We start from the raw sequence: 15,440 nt of genomic DNA, 5'->3' as shown, positions 1-15,440 counted from the left end.
CAGAAAAGTAGGCTATTTCGTCGTTCAAGAATGACAGGACAAGTAAGTAGTTTCACGACGAAATTGCAAAAAAGGTATTATATGTATTTTTTGCAATTCCGTCGTGAAACTACTTACCGTAATGTTGGGCGAGTTGGGACTACAGTCTGAATAGGGACAGCAGTTTTTAGAGCACTTTGTTGGTCTGAGTCTGTTCTAACCGAAACCAACCAGAAAAATCAAAATAGTGTGCTCCAACATGGTTGAAACTGCTGTCCCAATTCACCCCATGTGTCCCGATTGACCCAAGTTTACGGTACTTTTCCTGTTATTCTTCAGCGACAAAACGGCCTACTTTTCATTACCAAAAATAAAAGAATGGATACCAGTGCTGAAAAGTTTTACTTTTTTGCACAGAAATGGGTGCTAAAAAGTTGAACTTTTCAGCAAATTCTTTCAATATTTGTTTTTGTTATGAGCGGTGAATTTACTTAACACATGGATGTATGACATACAATTCCATTCATAGAGCGTTTTTCTGAATTGAAAAAAATATTATAAGGCAACTCGTTGTAAAATATGATTTTTTCAGCACTCGTCGTTTTTATCTACGTAAACCTCGTTGGAAAAATGTACGACTAGTGCTGAAAAAAAATTTTTTTTTGCAACTTGTTTCATAAAAATTAAAATTAAATTATTGATAACAATAATATTTTTTAAAGAAACGTGCGAGTTTTGCCAACTCTTTAAACATAAATTTTATTTGGTTGAATATGGTTCAATGTAATGTCCGTCTTTCTTTTTTATTTCAAACTGAAACAGTTTTTTAAGTCGAAATAACAGTCAGAAATAGTCAGCAATAAAGCGAAATAAAAATCAAATTATTTAAACTATTTTAAAATTCTTACACGGCATTTTAATCTAATAGTCTGTAGAAAAATTATATTTCTTTTTTTGTGGAAACAAAATAAAAAAAATAGTAAACTTGCTCCGTTAACTTAAGTTGTGATACCTAATAAATCAATACTATTTATATTTTTGAAATAAAGTAAAAATAAGAGCAACATACTTTCTTCAGCAAAAAAAATCACAACTCAGAACCCCCATTAATGGGCGTGATACAGTAACTGTAGACATCAGATTTGTTTCCACTTTTTTCTACCCACAACTCAACTCAATACCTGCGGGTGGGGGGGTGGTAAATCGGTGGGAGAATCCAGTTCCAAACCACAAATTGAAACCGCACCTCTGGGAGAAAAAAAACTGCGTCTGTATGCCTAGCTTCAATAAAAAACAACATAAAAATAAAAATTCTAACCGAGCCACGTGAGACGCCATCGGAGGACACGTGGTGCGAAGCCAGCGAAACCAAGTGAAGTGAAATTAAATAGCCTCGGGGTGATTGAAATTTTTGACAACAATTGGGTGGCAAATTAGGGAGGGGGGGGAGATGAGGCGCCACCGGAAGTCATGGGAAACAGGAAGCAGCTTGTTTAGGGCGAGAGACAGCTAGAGAGAGAGAGGGAGGAAATTATGGGAACCAGCCGAAAACGATTCATTGCGGCGCAGGCACTTGGGGAAATTGGTTTGGGAAAATCTGCCCTGATTGATGGCTGACCAGCTGATGGGAAATTTTGCGGTGGGAAACGTCTCCGGAGGAGGTGTGTGCTTTGGGGAGAACGTTTTATTTACTGACGTCGACTTACTCGGAAGTGGGAAAACCAAAAGTGACTTTATGGCGGTGTTGGCTTTGAATGATTGCTGCCTACATGGTTTAGTAGAGCAAAGTTATCTACGATTTAAACAAATTAGGTGATTATTACTTTATTTAAATCAACTGAATAAACACCTTAATTGGTTGTTTTCAACTAATCGCATAGAAAATGCAACCTAAATAGATCTTGCGTTTGAACCTGAACATTTTACAAAAACTCAAATACAAGCCAAAACCCAAGTAAAGCCTCTCTAATGGACTCTACATCTTCAGGATTCTCTCCATGGAAATCATCCCTCCTACGGAAGCATTTTAAGCCTCACTCGTTTCACTAAACTTGAGCACTCTCGAGAGGGGAAACTCATTTTCAGGATTGCACTCACGTTGATCACTACAGGTTCGGCTCAGCCCCTTTAAAATCCACCCAAACAGTTCACTGAATCAGCGTGAAATACTTGAGTTTGAAAAGCTCAACCGAACCGTCTGAAGCTACTGCTATAGCAATAAATACTACAACACAAAACAACTCGTTCTCAATCCTGAAGCTCAATCAAATGAAACTTGAAACACAAAGAATAGAAGATATCCAAACTCAATAACCGAAAATCCCTTAAGCAAAACACAATCATATTGTACGAGTTAAACCCAGAAGAAAACAAAAAGACGAATCAAAACCAAAACCCAAGTTTGTTACGAAGAAAAATGTTCTAAAAAAGCAAAAGTCATGAAAAAAAATCTCAACTGAATCGGCTTAGAAAACCGTTAGCAATCAAATGAATCGATAAATTATTACTTTAAAAAAAGCAAACAGAAAACTAGGATTATTCCGAGATCGAGAGAGAGAAGGTTCGGAAGTCGCAAAATCAAAAAAGTAAATAGCGTGTTTTTAAAAGAAAAGATTATAAAAAAAAGATGCAAATATAGCGACTACTTTTGTAATTGTGAAGAACTTTAAAAAAAAGCGTTTGAACCTGTCCCGTTTGTGACCAGAGTGGAACTTGTGGGACATCATCAAACGCCAGTTGGTTTCGTTTAGGGTGCAAGCAGAAGTAAACAAAACTAATGTTAATTAACAGAACAAAACGGTTTATATACTCAATTAGTACAGGAGCAGAAAACATAAAACTCAATTTGTAAAAAGGGGACATACATTGTTAAAGCAGAGCACACTCACACAAACACTTGAACCCCTGGAAAAGCAAAAAATTCGAACAGAACTAAAAATCGGAAAACAAGGATTACATTTTGGCTGCGAACACGGGCGAACACATTTTCGTAAGAAAAGCGATGAAATAGCAAAAAATAAAAGAAGCAAAAAGTGTTACCTAAAGAAATTAATAAAAGAAAAAAACATAAATGTCACTTGTATTAACGGAGCGATTTTAACACAAAACCAGAAAAAAAACATTAAACAAGAAGAAAGTGTCTATTATAACTAGGAACAAGAAACAAAAAACTGAAACTTAGTTACCGATATACGTTGATGAAATTCATTGGAGATAACAACATAGAAAAAGCAAACGTGTGAACTGTATAAAGAACAAAACAATATAGGTGATATATTTTCATTAAACTGTAGGAAATCGAACAAAATGCTTTAATTTGAGTCCCAAATTAGTTTTCAATATCTCACCAAACAAACATACCAATTCTCTTCACTAAAAGTAATCAATGACGATCAAGCAAACAACCGATTCCCACTTTAGAACAAAACAATCTCACTTTTGTAGCGAATCTTTGAAATACCAAACATTTTAAAACCGAATTGTACGAATTTATTACCAGAAAACAGAGAAAACGCTGTTGCTCCACATCTAACCAGAGGCAGAGAGTTTAGAGAAATTAGTCGTGCTATTTTTCCACAAACAGCAGAAATACATAAAACATATTTTCTGATATTTAGAAGCGCGCAATCACATTTTGAGACACATTTTTTATTCCAAAAACCAAACTATTTCAGGTACGCGTTTTTTCCTAGATACCAACCGAAAAAAAAATCGAATAGGCCATCAAGAGCGTAGGCAGTCATTTGAGGAGTTTTAGCCAATTTGTATCGCAAGCATCACGTTATCGGAGGGTGGGACGTTTTTTTGAGAACATGAAAAACGAGTGAGAAGTTGTTGGACTTGTAAAATTCCGAAAAAGGAAGAACATTTGGACTCTACTGCTGACAAGTTTGAAAGTCGATGAAATTTTGTTGGCGAAACAATTCAAACTTGTCAGCAAATTGAGCACTCAGATAAGAAAAGGAAAAATAAACCAAAAATAATTACAAAAAAAAAACACGCACTTACACACAACCAGGAAACAATCGACGAAGACCGTATTGTAAACGTGACCGATCTGGTGGTGCCTCCTTAAAAGAGAAAACACTACCAGTTGCAGTTGCCAAACTAATCAAACCACAACGGATAAAACAATCTTAATCAAATTATAGCAAGAAAAAGTCAACGTTCGGGATAGCAGCAAACAAAATTAATTCATTCAGATAAACAGATACAGAAACACACACACAGACATGGTGAAACAATTTTGGGTAAAAAAGAATCGTGAATAAAATCTAAAAATGAAAAAAAAAAACAAACTAGAACAAGAAAAAAAACTAATGTAAAATTTAATTGTAATGTTTTGTATCATATTATTATGAGAAGAAAAATGAGACAGATGTTTTTATGGTTAAATATATAGTATTCCAAAAATTGTTATTCAGCTTCCAAATAAGACCGTGCTGTATTATTTGTAGGTGGTAAATCACAACCAAACTCTTTTAGTTTTGAATATACCTCAATTTACAAAATATTACAATCGCAAAATAGGTTTTCATTCACGAACCGGATAAAGCTTTCCCCCCAAGCCATAAAAACAGTGCAGTCGATGGAAAGCTCACCGATAGCAAGCCATAATGTTCGTTCGTGAGTTACCTCTGAGTGACTCAAGTAAACCGCACCAAGAGACTACTTTCTGATATTTCGAAACGCGCAATAATGTTTTGAGACGTTCTGGAAGTCATTTTGAGCACATTTTTTGCTACGGAAAACTTCACTTCTTTTGTTTTATGTTTGTCTTGCTCAATTTTTAGAATTTTTATTTGAACTTATCTAGTTTAGTTTATGTTTGTTTCTGATATCCCATATTCTTCCACCTCCTATCATTATCTTTTGCCTTTTTTCATGTTTTACTGAACAGTCTTAGTCTAGAACATTACAAAAATTACTAAATACTTTGCATTTAGAAAATGAAAAAAAAAATATTTTTTTAAACATTGGCAAATTTACACAAAATAAGTCAAAACTTCCAACCCTTACATTTTCTAAACTTTCAAGAGTTTTTCTTTCGAACGCTTTTTGACGATTCAAAATTGGCTTAAGAAAGAATTTTCGTCAAATTTTGAGATCGAACCGCGCCTAGCGCGAGACAGTGCATTACCGTCTGACTAGAAATAGTTTGGAAATATTTTTTTAATATGCTTGTAAACGGAATAGGAATAACTTTTGTTTAAAATTTAATACAGAAACAGAAATGTTCTCAAAAATCTGTTCTACAGGTTTTTATACTTAGTAATACTAAGCATCATTCAAACATTAAAGCTTAGACTGTTGTGAAATGGGCAAACTGCGGAGATTGAATTAAATATGAAATCTTTGGTTTCAGTAGTTCTTAAGGTTCTAAAATGTTTGTTACAAAAATCTCGGTGCACCAGACTCTGATTGATATCTGGAACAAACTAGCCCGTCGATTGTTACATTTGACTTGTCCACTATCTCTGTGCAAATACTACATCCGACCACCACCAGAGGCTTTAGTCATCATCGCACACATTAAATATGTCACACAATATATTGATTCACATCTGTGTGCCTCAAACTGAAATCTGTTAAAAACATTTGATTATTTGTCAACAATTCGTTTAATATCTTTCTTCATTTCAATCACTCTTTATGTTTTGTCTCTGCATAGCTCTTCAGATAAAAATATAAAAGAAACACTGCCACAACAATGGCAACATTACGAATTCTTTTCCACAAATAAATGCCTGGACAAAATGAGGAAATATGACCATCCACACGACATATGGAACACGTCATTGGGTAATCCCGCTGGGGTGGACCTCCACGGAATTTATAAGCTTTGTAGCTATGTGAAAGTATAAACAAAATAGTCCCCTTGAGTCCATTGACGATGTGAAAACGGCTCGTTAATTCCTGCAAAAGTTGAAAAGTCGATTAAAATTTGCTCAAGGTAATAAACAATATTTGAAACCTACGGGGCTGTTGAAGAAAAATCTCCCAGCAATGTAAAAATAAGGCACTGCTAGCCAAAGAAAGACCATTCTTGCCAGTTTGAAGGTACCCACATTGACTGGGCAGCCCGCCGGCGGTTCGCTGGCGGACCGCCAAACCGCTCTGGCGATCCGCCAGCGTTTGATTTGGCGGACCACGGGCGACCCGCAGGCGGATAAAATTTGCAACAATTTGGCGCACGATCAGTTTTTTTATCGTGACGTTGGTCCGCCAGCGACTCGCCCCGGGGTCGCCCAGGTTTGCCTTGAAATGTTTCACCCGCCGTTCATCCGCCCTACATACGCCGTTTTGTATGGTTCAACCGCCCCTATAGGATGGTCCGCCAGCGGGTCGCCCTCGATACGCCTCCCATAGAAAGTTCATCCGCCTAAAAAGCCCCAACCGCCGTGGCTCGCCCTTGACCCGCCTCTCATATACGGTTCAGCCGCCCCTGTAGGTTGGTTCGCCAGCGGGTCGCCCTTGATACGCCCCTCATATAAAGTTCATCCGCCCAAAATGCTCCAACCGCCTTGGCTCGCCCTCGTCCACGAAGGGGGGGGGGAACAGATGCACAAAAAAGTGTCCACGTGGTTTATGGATGGTCCCAAATAAAAATAATTCTTTAACTAATTCTTAAAAACTAAATTATTTAAAATGTTCATGTATTATTGGTACTTACATATAAACAGTCAACGTATTGAATGTTAACAATTCATATTCTAATCTAATAAAACACAATCGCAGCTAATCCTAAGAAAGTATCCTAGTAGATTACACCCCATGTTCTTTCTTGTCATTCAATTTGATCATATATTGTATGGGGGAATTGTAGATATGAATATAAAAATAAATCTTACAGTGAAAAGATAAATACAAATAAGCAGTAATTGTAAAGATGATTCTGGGAAGCTGCAAAACAAACAACTATAATTAAAAAGACAAATGCTCCAGATGGTTCCATTGCTGAAAGAAAAGGAATAGGATAAGGAAGGATACGAGGAAGGATATAAACATTTAAATAAATCATCTAGTGAATAGATAAATGTAGGCATTATAATTGAAGAAGATTTCCGGAAGCTGGAAGAAAGATAATTATATTTTAAAGTAAAATTCTTCAGATGGTTCCATTGCTATTTCAGTAACTGTCGTTAGTTCATGAAATTTAATCATATATGGTATGGAGGAATGGTAGAAAAAAGGACAAGGAATAGGAATGATATAAACATTCAAATAAATCAAATGAAGAATAGATAAATACATATAAGCCGCTCATTTATAAATGATCCAGGAAGCTGTAAAAAAATAAACACAATTTTAAATGATATTGTTGCCGCTGAACTGATAATTGAAAATAATTGAAATTACTTCCTACCCACGTCCTGCATCATGCACACCTAAAAAACGTCAAACAAAAGAAAGACAAAAATCGCTTCTGCACCACTAATTGCCTCCACTGCTGGCACTGAACCCGCAACCTTTGGAGTGTTAACATTCACACAAAAAAACATTAACATTAATTGAGTAAACATTGGCACAAAATCCGCTTTGTAAATGCCACCTCGATACTCTTCAAGAGGTTTCCCTGGGAAAGGTATACTTTTTACCAAAATGCACACCAAATTTCCATACAAACATACAAAAAGAACAAATCAAATCATAACAACAATGAAACATATCAAATTCTAAGTATTCCAAATGATTGCACATCTGCCAACAATATTTATAAGGGGTGTCACATAAATTACACCAACAATAACGATTCTTGCAAAACAACCTTCAATCACTATTTCAAACGCACTTTCAACTGTTTGTTTACATAAGTAAACAATCTAAACAACACAACACTTCTCCCAACACGAACTTAACAACGAAAATCAGCAGCTGCCGATTAAATAACAACACCCACCGAAGCTCGTTGAAAACTGACTGAAATGTCAAATTCGAAATAAATTCCTTCAGATGCAAACCGCCACGGCAATCAGCCTTTGGCTCGCCGCGGAGATTGAGGGGCGAACGATATTGAAACATTTCAGCGATCAGTTTGAACCGCCCAGGCGATGCGCCCATGGCACGCCAAGGCGGATGGAGGGCGGACGAAATTGAAAATTTTCAAATGTCAAATTTCAACCGCCCAGGCGGCCCGCCCTCGGTTCGCCAGAGCGGTTCTAGGGCGGACCACTCGATCAGTAACGGCCGCCGATGCGTAACGTCCGCACTGAGTTAATGTGGACGAACTGAATTACCTATTCCGCAATGCGCAGTCTGTGAAGAAAAATACCTTGTGGAGCTTGTTTGAAAAAAAAACACACAGCCAAACTTTACCAATACTACTGAAGTTTGTTTGAGCGACTATACTTGAAATAGTAACATAAATGTTTCGTGATTTGTTCGCTAAGAAAAATAATAGCTTCATATCATTTAATATAGCATGGACAATTTTATCTATCAATCAAAATGGCTTCAAAGCGTAAGTGTTATACAAATTTTAAAAATTCGATAAAATATATCACAAACCAATGTTACGCAAATTACGAAAAAATGGCTCCAGATATCCAGATCTGGGATGGGATAAACAGAGAGAAAAAAACCTATTGTCAAACTAAACCACTTTCAACATGGCCGCTTCTGTCAACCTAAACCAGTCCTTTCTTATTAGGAGAAAATGAGAAGTATTGTAATTTGAGTTGAGAAAAATTAAAAAAAATTAAATCAATTTCACAAATAATTGTAAATTGCATTAATAGATTGTTTAAAATATTTTCAATTGAAAGGCATTTATTTCTATCATACACCAAATGTTGACTTATCAGCATTTTCATTTTAAAAAACAATACATTTCATGAACTGACTATTCTTTTGCCCATTTAAAACTATTGTTATTTTTTCGCGTTACATAGAAATGTCATCTAGATTGAACAAATATTAAACCTGTGATTCCCATGAAATTAAAATGTGGCGTGAAGAAACAACATCGTACTGGATTTAAAAAGCAAACAAAAATAATGGCCACAGTTTAGCCTATTTGATTTTTTTTCGCACTTTTTTATTTCAACTCATTGCCACAAATTGAAAAACAAACTTTTTTGCACTTTGAAGTGAATGAATTGGTACAAATTTGAATTCTTGCCAGCCATTTCTTTCGATTCTGACACCTTAGAGCGTGCAACCTATGGAATGTTAACTTTCTTCAAAGTTGAGTAAAAATTGCCGTTGAATTCGACGTGCTCCTCTTTGAGGAACTGGGAAAGATTTATTTACTTTCTTTGCGTAACGGGACAACGACAGGAGCAGATCTAGAAAAAATCTCCCCTCCCATTTAATGACTTGCAGGCTCGCTTGTAGGCTTTTTAGGATTTTTTTAGATTGAAGTAAGAAAACGCATTTAAACCGTATTGCATTTTTCACATCCAAATGAAAATTAAAAAACTTACTTATAAAAAACACATAAAAAATGAAGAAGTGAACATTTTTTGACTCATCTTTGATTTGCCAAACATTTCAAGTGATTTGTATCCGGCAGCTCCTTATGAACGGATCCACCGTACAACGATGGAACATAAACTCAGGATTCTCCACCCACGTCCAACCGCAAATTTTAACAGCCAAATTCAAAAAAAATCTGCGAGGAAAAACTAAACAACATTTCAACCAAAGAAAAAGTCATCCGCATGCTTGAGCACTGAGTTGAAAAACATCATCAAGAAAATTTGAATTGTCAAGCTATCTGAATCACAGATTGCTTGATATTTGTTTTCGAACACAAATTTTCTTGCAAAAAACAGAAGAAGAATACAAACGTAAACACTCAAAAAGAAGACTCTATCCAGCCGTCCCGTCCCAGATCCAGATACATACTCTGAACTTCACCGTAAGACGCAAGAACCCAGTCAAATCAATCCGAATTCTAAAACGGAATCTAATTAGAATCGTATACAAATTCCGTTTCAAACGCAACAACCGGTTCCGTGTTCGAACCGGTTGTTGCGTTTGAAAAGGAATTTGTATGGCTGGCAAGAATTCAAATTTGTACCAATTCATTCACTTCAAAGTGCAAAAAAGTTTGTTTTTCAATTTGTGGCAATGAGTTGAAATAAAAAAGTGCGAAAAAAAATCAAATAGGCTAAACTGTGGCCATTATTTTTGTTTGCTTTTTAAATCCAGTACGATGTTGTTTCTTCACGCCACATTTTAATTTCATGGGAATCACAGGTTTAATATTTGTTCAATCTAGATGACATTTCTATGTAACGCGAAAAAAATAACAATAGTTTTAAATGGGCAAAAGAATAGTCAGTTCATGAAATGTATTGTTTTTTAAAATGAAAATGCTGATAAGTCAACATTTGGTGTATGATAGAAATAAATGCCTTTCAATTGAAAATATTTTAAACAATCTATTAATGCAATTTACAATTATTTGTGAAATTGATTTAATTTTTTTAATTTTCTCAACTCAAATTACAATACTTGAGCACTGAGTTGAAAAACATCATCAAGAAAATTTGAATTGTCAAGCTATCTGAATCACAGATTGCTTGATATTTGTTTTCGAACACAAATTTTCTTGCAAAAAACAGAAGAAGAATACAAACGTAAACACTCAAAAAGAAGACTCTATCCAGCCGTCCCGTCCCAGATCCAGATATATACTCTGAACTTCACCGTAAGACGCAAGAACCCAGTCAAATCAATCCGAATTCTAAAACGGAATCTAATTAGAATCGTATACAAATTCCGTTTCAAACGCAACAACCGGTTCCGTGTTCGAACCGGTTGTTGCGTTTGAAAAGGAATTTGTATACGATTCTAATTAGATTCCGTTTCAGAATTCGGATTGATTTGACTGGGAATATAAGTAAACACTTTTATTATGTGAATCGAAACTGATCGTTTTGTTATGACTTTTTAGAGCGTTAAACATGCGCATAACTTGCAAAAGTGGACGTTTCATATCTCATGAGTTAGCCTCAGAGTTAGCAGTATTTATTCAGAAAGCATTGCATTGTAACGTTCACTGGGAGCAATTCTGAACATATCGTCGCTGTCGTGCTAACTTGTCGCATGTGCAGTTTGGGCCAATTTGAGATAAGAACACAATTTTGTGCAGCTCACAATTCCTCACCTTTTGACCTTCATAGATCCCCACAATTCGATTTCAATCGTGAGATATTCAATAAAAACCGAAAAAACCGAAAAAATCCATGTCGTGTTCTTGTCATACATGCGGTGAAGGGGGGTCGTTGTGTCGTGCTGGCAGCAGTGCCGGGATGTTGGATTTTTGTGGTGTTCTTTTTGCGCTGTATTCGTGATCGTGTTCAGAGTGCATAATTGGCAAAGGGAGTGCGTGGTCGTAAAAAATATTCGGAGTGAAAAGTGATTTTTTTTTGTGTGCCTTTTGTTTCGCTTTTTTCTTGTAAATTGTGTGCTGCGACGAGGCCACGCGCTTGCCTTACTGAATTGAGCGTCATTTTCGTTGAGTAATTCCTGTCTTTTTTGTGCTTTTGTAATCTTAATTAATTGTTTTGTCATTTTCAAAGCCTTTCCTATATCTTCGTTGATCGGAAGGCACGGCGTCGGGTAAATTGTGTATATTTTTTTTCGAATGAGGTTTTATTTTTTATGCTATGGTAATATTGGGGCAAAATAACTGTGTGTGAGTGATTTTGTATGTTAACCAAAAAGTCCTCTCCATAGCATCGTAGCTCGGTAGGCATCGAAAAGCCAATACTTTATCCTACTAACCCAAAAAAATATTAACCACGTGATGCTTGAAGGAGATGCTGTGGATTCAACGGTCCCATGCGGTATCAACAGGTATATAGCGAAAAGCTGTATGCTTGATGAGTCTGCAACTTCAACTATCGGACTAACATTCCTCCCTTTCGTTGAACTGCAGGCTTCTTGAGAGGGCGCCGGTATTGACTAATAAAGTAGGGATCTTCAGAGGTTAAACAGTGAACGGATGGTTGGCTCCAACTGATCATTTTTGATTCATTGTTTGACTTCAGCTGATCTGTCAATAACGGAGTAGCAGCTCATGCTTATGCTCAAAAACCGAAAAAATCCATGCATTGTTGTCACTCTTTATATGAAAGAAATTTCGATCAAATCGTGCTATCTTGACACTGAAAATTGGTGTAAGTGCGACAAAGGGCAAAAGGATTTCAGGTCAGAACGCGTTTGACACAAGCACGAGCTCGACTACCGTGAACATTTGCAATTATAATTCGGGACTCCAACAACCAAAGTCAACCAAACTTCAGGACCAGGGATGCCAGATACACAGATTTGTCTGTGTTTCACAGACATTTGAGCTCGTGTCAGACATATTTTGAGGTACACAGATTTTTTAAAAACTTCATTAAATTGTTATTTTGTTAAAATATCAATCGAAACTTATTTCGTTAGTCTTCAAATGCTTAAAAACACAATTTTTGATAGATTTCTATGACTGTAAATTGATTTATTTGAATTTTAGACAAAGACACAGACATACACAGACTTTTTCACAGACATTTTAAAAAATCATGTGGCATCCCTGTTCAGGACAATGCACAGAGTAGTAAACTAATCAAAACGTGTTTGTTATTATTTACATTGCGTGCTTGTTTTTGTATATTCAAGGTCAAACATTCAAACGCGTTTTCCTTGAAACGTCAAAAAGCGACATGTGACAAGTTAGCACGACAGCGTCGATTTGACTTGGCTACTTTCCCCAGTCAAATCAATCCGAATTCTGAAACGGAATCTAATTAGAATCGTATACAAATTCTGTTTCAAACGCAACAACCGGTTCGAACACGGAACTGGTTGTTGCGTTTGAAACGGAATTTGTATACGATTCTAATTAGATTCCGTTTCAGAATTCGGATTGATTTGACTGGGTCTCTGTGCAAATATTACATCCCCCCACCACCAGAGGCTTTGGTCATCATCGCACACATTAAAAATTTCACTCAATATATTTATTCACATCTTTGAGGCACACTGAAATCTTTTTTTAAAAATTGATTATTTGTCACAATTTTGTTTAATATCTTTCGGCTAAGGTAATCCTTTCAATGACTCTTCATGTTTATGCTCTGCATTGTCCATCAGATAAGACAATGAAAGAATCACTACCATAACAATGCCAACATTACGAATCCTTTTCCACAAAAAAATGCCAGGACAAAACGAGGAAAGATGACCATCCACACAACATAATGAACACGTCATCGGATAATCCCAACGGGGTGGACCTCTGCGAGATTTGTAAGCTATGTAGATTTTGGAGAGTATAAACAATATAGTCCCCTTGAGTCCATTGACGATGTGAAAACGACTCGTTAATTCCTACAACAAAAAAGTTGAAAAGTCGACTGAAATTTTCTCCAGAGTATATAAAATATTTGAAACTTACGGGACTATTGAAGAACAATCTCCCAGCAATGTAAAAATAAGGAACAGCCAGCCAAAGAAAGTCCATTCTTGCCAGTTTGAAGGTTCGAACTGAAATACCTAGTCCGTCATGCGAAATCTGTGAAGAAAAATACTGCGCTGTACTTGGTGAAAGAAGCACACAGGCAAACTTTACAAATACCACTGGAGTTTGTTTGAGCGATTATACTTGAAATAGTAATATATATGTTTCGTGAGTCGTTCGCTAAGAAAAATAATAGCTTTGCAAAAAAAAGATTTCATTTAATATAGCATGGAAAATTTTATCAACCTATCAAAATGGATTCATTAACCTTACAAAGCGCATAGTGTTATAAAATTAAAAAAAAAAAGATTCAAATATACCGTAAACTGGGGTCAATCGGGACACATGGGGCGAATTAGGACAGCAGTTTTGACCATGTTGGAGTACAATATTTTGATTTTTCTGGTCGGTTTCGGTTAGAACAGACTTAGGCCAAAAAAATATGTACATCCATTTCCAAATTTAAAAACTTTAAGTGCTTTAGAAACTGCTGTCCCTATCCAGACTGTAGTCCCGATTCACCCCAGATTACGGTATCTTTAACCAATATCCCAGCGGTTTTTTTCCATATCAGAATTTCACCGTATGACGCAATAGAAATATAATATATATATTATCATGTGCATCGAAAATTATCAGTTTTGATAAGCGTTAAACATGCGTATAACTTGCAAAAGTGGACATTTCATATCTCATGAGTTGGCCTCATAGTTATCATTATTTTCAGACATAGCATTGCATTGTAACGTTCACTGGGAGCAATTTGGAGTGCATGAGGTTAATTGAGACAACATTTTTTGGTACCATTTTTGCTGAATATTTTGTTTGCAGTTTATCTTTTTTGAAACTTCTAGTAGGGGAAAGTGGGGCAAGTGTAACAAGCTAAGGAAATGCTCGTTATAACCCATTAAAAAGTTAAAAAATCTGTCGGATTTTATTATAATCATCTTATTCTAGGTCTTGACTAAGACTTTGTTTAAACAAGTTTTTAAAAAATCCTGTTTTTTAATGTGAAAAATTGATTTTAAAATTTTTGATTTTCCGTACGTTCTACTCAACTAGTGGGGCAAGACGAGCAACCCGTTGGGGCAAGAGGAACAATGCATGAAAAATATGGTAATTTGCTAACAATTGAACTGTTATCACTTAGATACATCAGATTAGAATGTATTTGAATGGTTTCTTCCATTTTTAGATTAAATAATAATATTTTACTAAAAATTTTATCGTTTTTACGAAAAAAAATACTACTTCGATGATAAATAGTAAATTTTCATAATATCACTATACTTTGTATATACAATTTTTTTAACGATTGTTTATCAGTTTTTAAGTACTTTCATGTATTTATTTCCCAATAAAATATGTTGTTGCAGCAATTCGTAATTTTTTCCATACTAAAAATCCATATGGTACACTTGCCCCACCTGAACAAGATTTTTTAAAAGCTCTCAACAAAAATAACCAAAAGTTAAATCATACTTTGTAATAGGTGCATGTCATTTGTAGGGACACTACTGATCTAGGAAAAATAGCATTTTGTTAAAATGAGCCTTAAAACGAACCCCAAGCCTTATTTTGTACTTTCCAAATATTATAAGAAAACAAAGGTTTCGAAAAAAACGCCCCGTGGCGTTTACGTCATTTTGGCGGTTATGTGGTAGTAGAATCAGCTAATTGCATTGCTAGCAACAATTCCTCATACTGGAAATAATCAAAATTGTACAAATTACGGCCGTAGGAGCGATTGTTCCTCTTGCCCCATATGGTCGTCTTGTCCCACCTTCCCCTATAAATACCGTAAATCGTAATGCGTATTAATTACGTTCGGAATAATACTAAGTGTGGCAGAGCATTGTTCAAAGTACCTCTTGAACATGTTTTTAACCAAATTTGCAATATTTAAATGCTGGTAAACTATTATAACAAAACTGTTATTAAACAGATTGTAAAATTAATTTTTAAATTATTAGCTTTGAGTTTTATTGAAACAAAGTTCAAA

At 35.6% G+C, this 15,440-nt stretch overlaps 2 long non-coding RNA genes across 2 annotated transcripts; both read right to left on the bottom strand.

The window, feature by feature from the left end:
* Positions 1-5,581: 5,581 nt before the first annotated feature.
* Positions 5,582-6,043, bottom strand: LOC119769779. The gene is made up of 2 exons (XR_005278518.1): positions 5,958-6,043; positions 5,582-5,895 (listed from the first exon to the last, which is right to left on the bottom strand). It is a non-coding gene; the product is annotated as an uncharacterized LOC119769779 (long non-coding RNA).
* A 6,880-nt stretch (positions 6,044-12,923) lies between these two features.
* Positions 12,924-13,523, bottom strand: LOC119769764. The gene is made up of 2 exons (XR_005278516.1): positions 13,376-13,523; positions 12,924-13,308 (listed from the first exon to the last, which is right to left on the bottom strand). It is a non-coding gene; the product is annotated as an uncharacterized LOC119769764 (long non-coding RNA).
* Positions 13,524-15,440: the final 1,917 nt, after the last annotated feature.

This window comes from Culex quinquefasciatus, chromosome 3 (genome assembly GCF_015732765.1).
Source record: "Culex quinquefasciatus strain JHB chromosome 3, VPISU_Cqui_1.0_pri_paternal, whole genome shotgun sequence".
In the NCBI taxonomy this organism is placed as follows: Eukaryota; Metazoa; Arthropoda; class Insecta; order Diptera; family Culicidae; genus Culex; species Culex quinquefasciatus.
The sequence above is the reverse complement of the archived record's forward strand: the minus strand, read 5'-3'. Positions and strand labels throughout refer to the sequence as shown.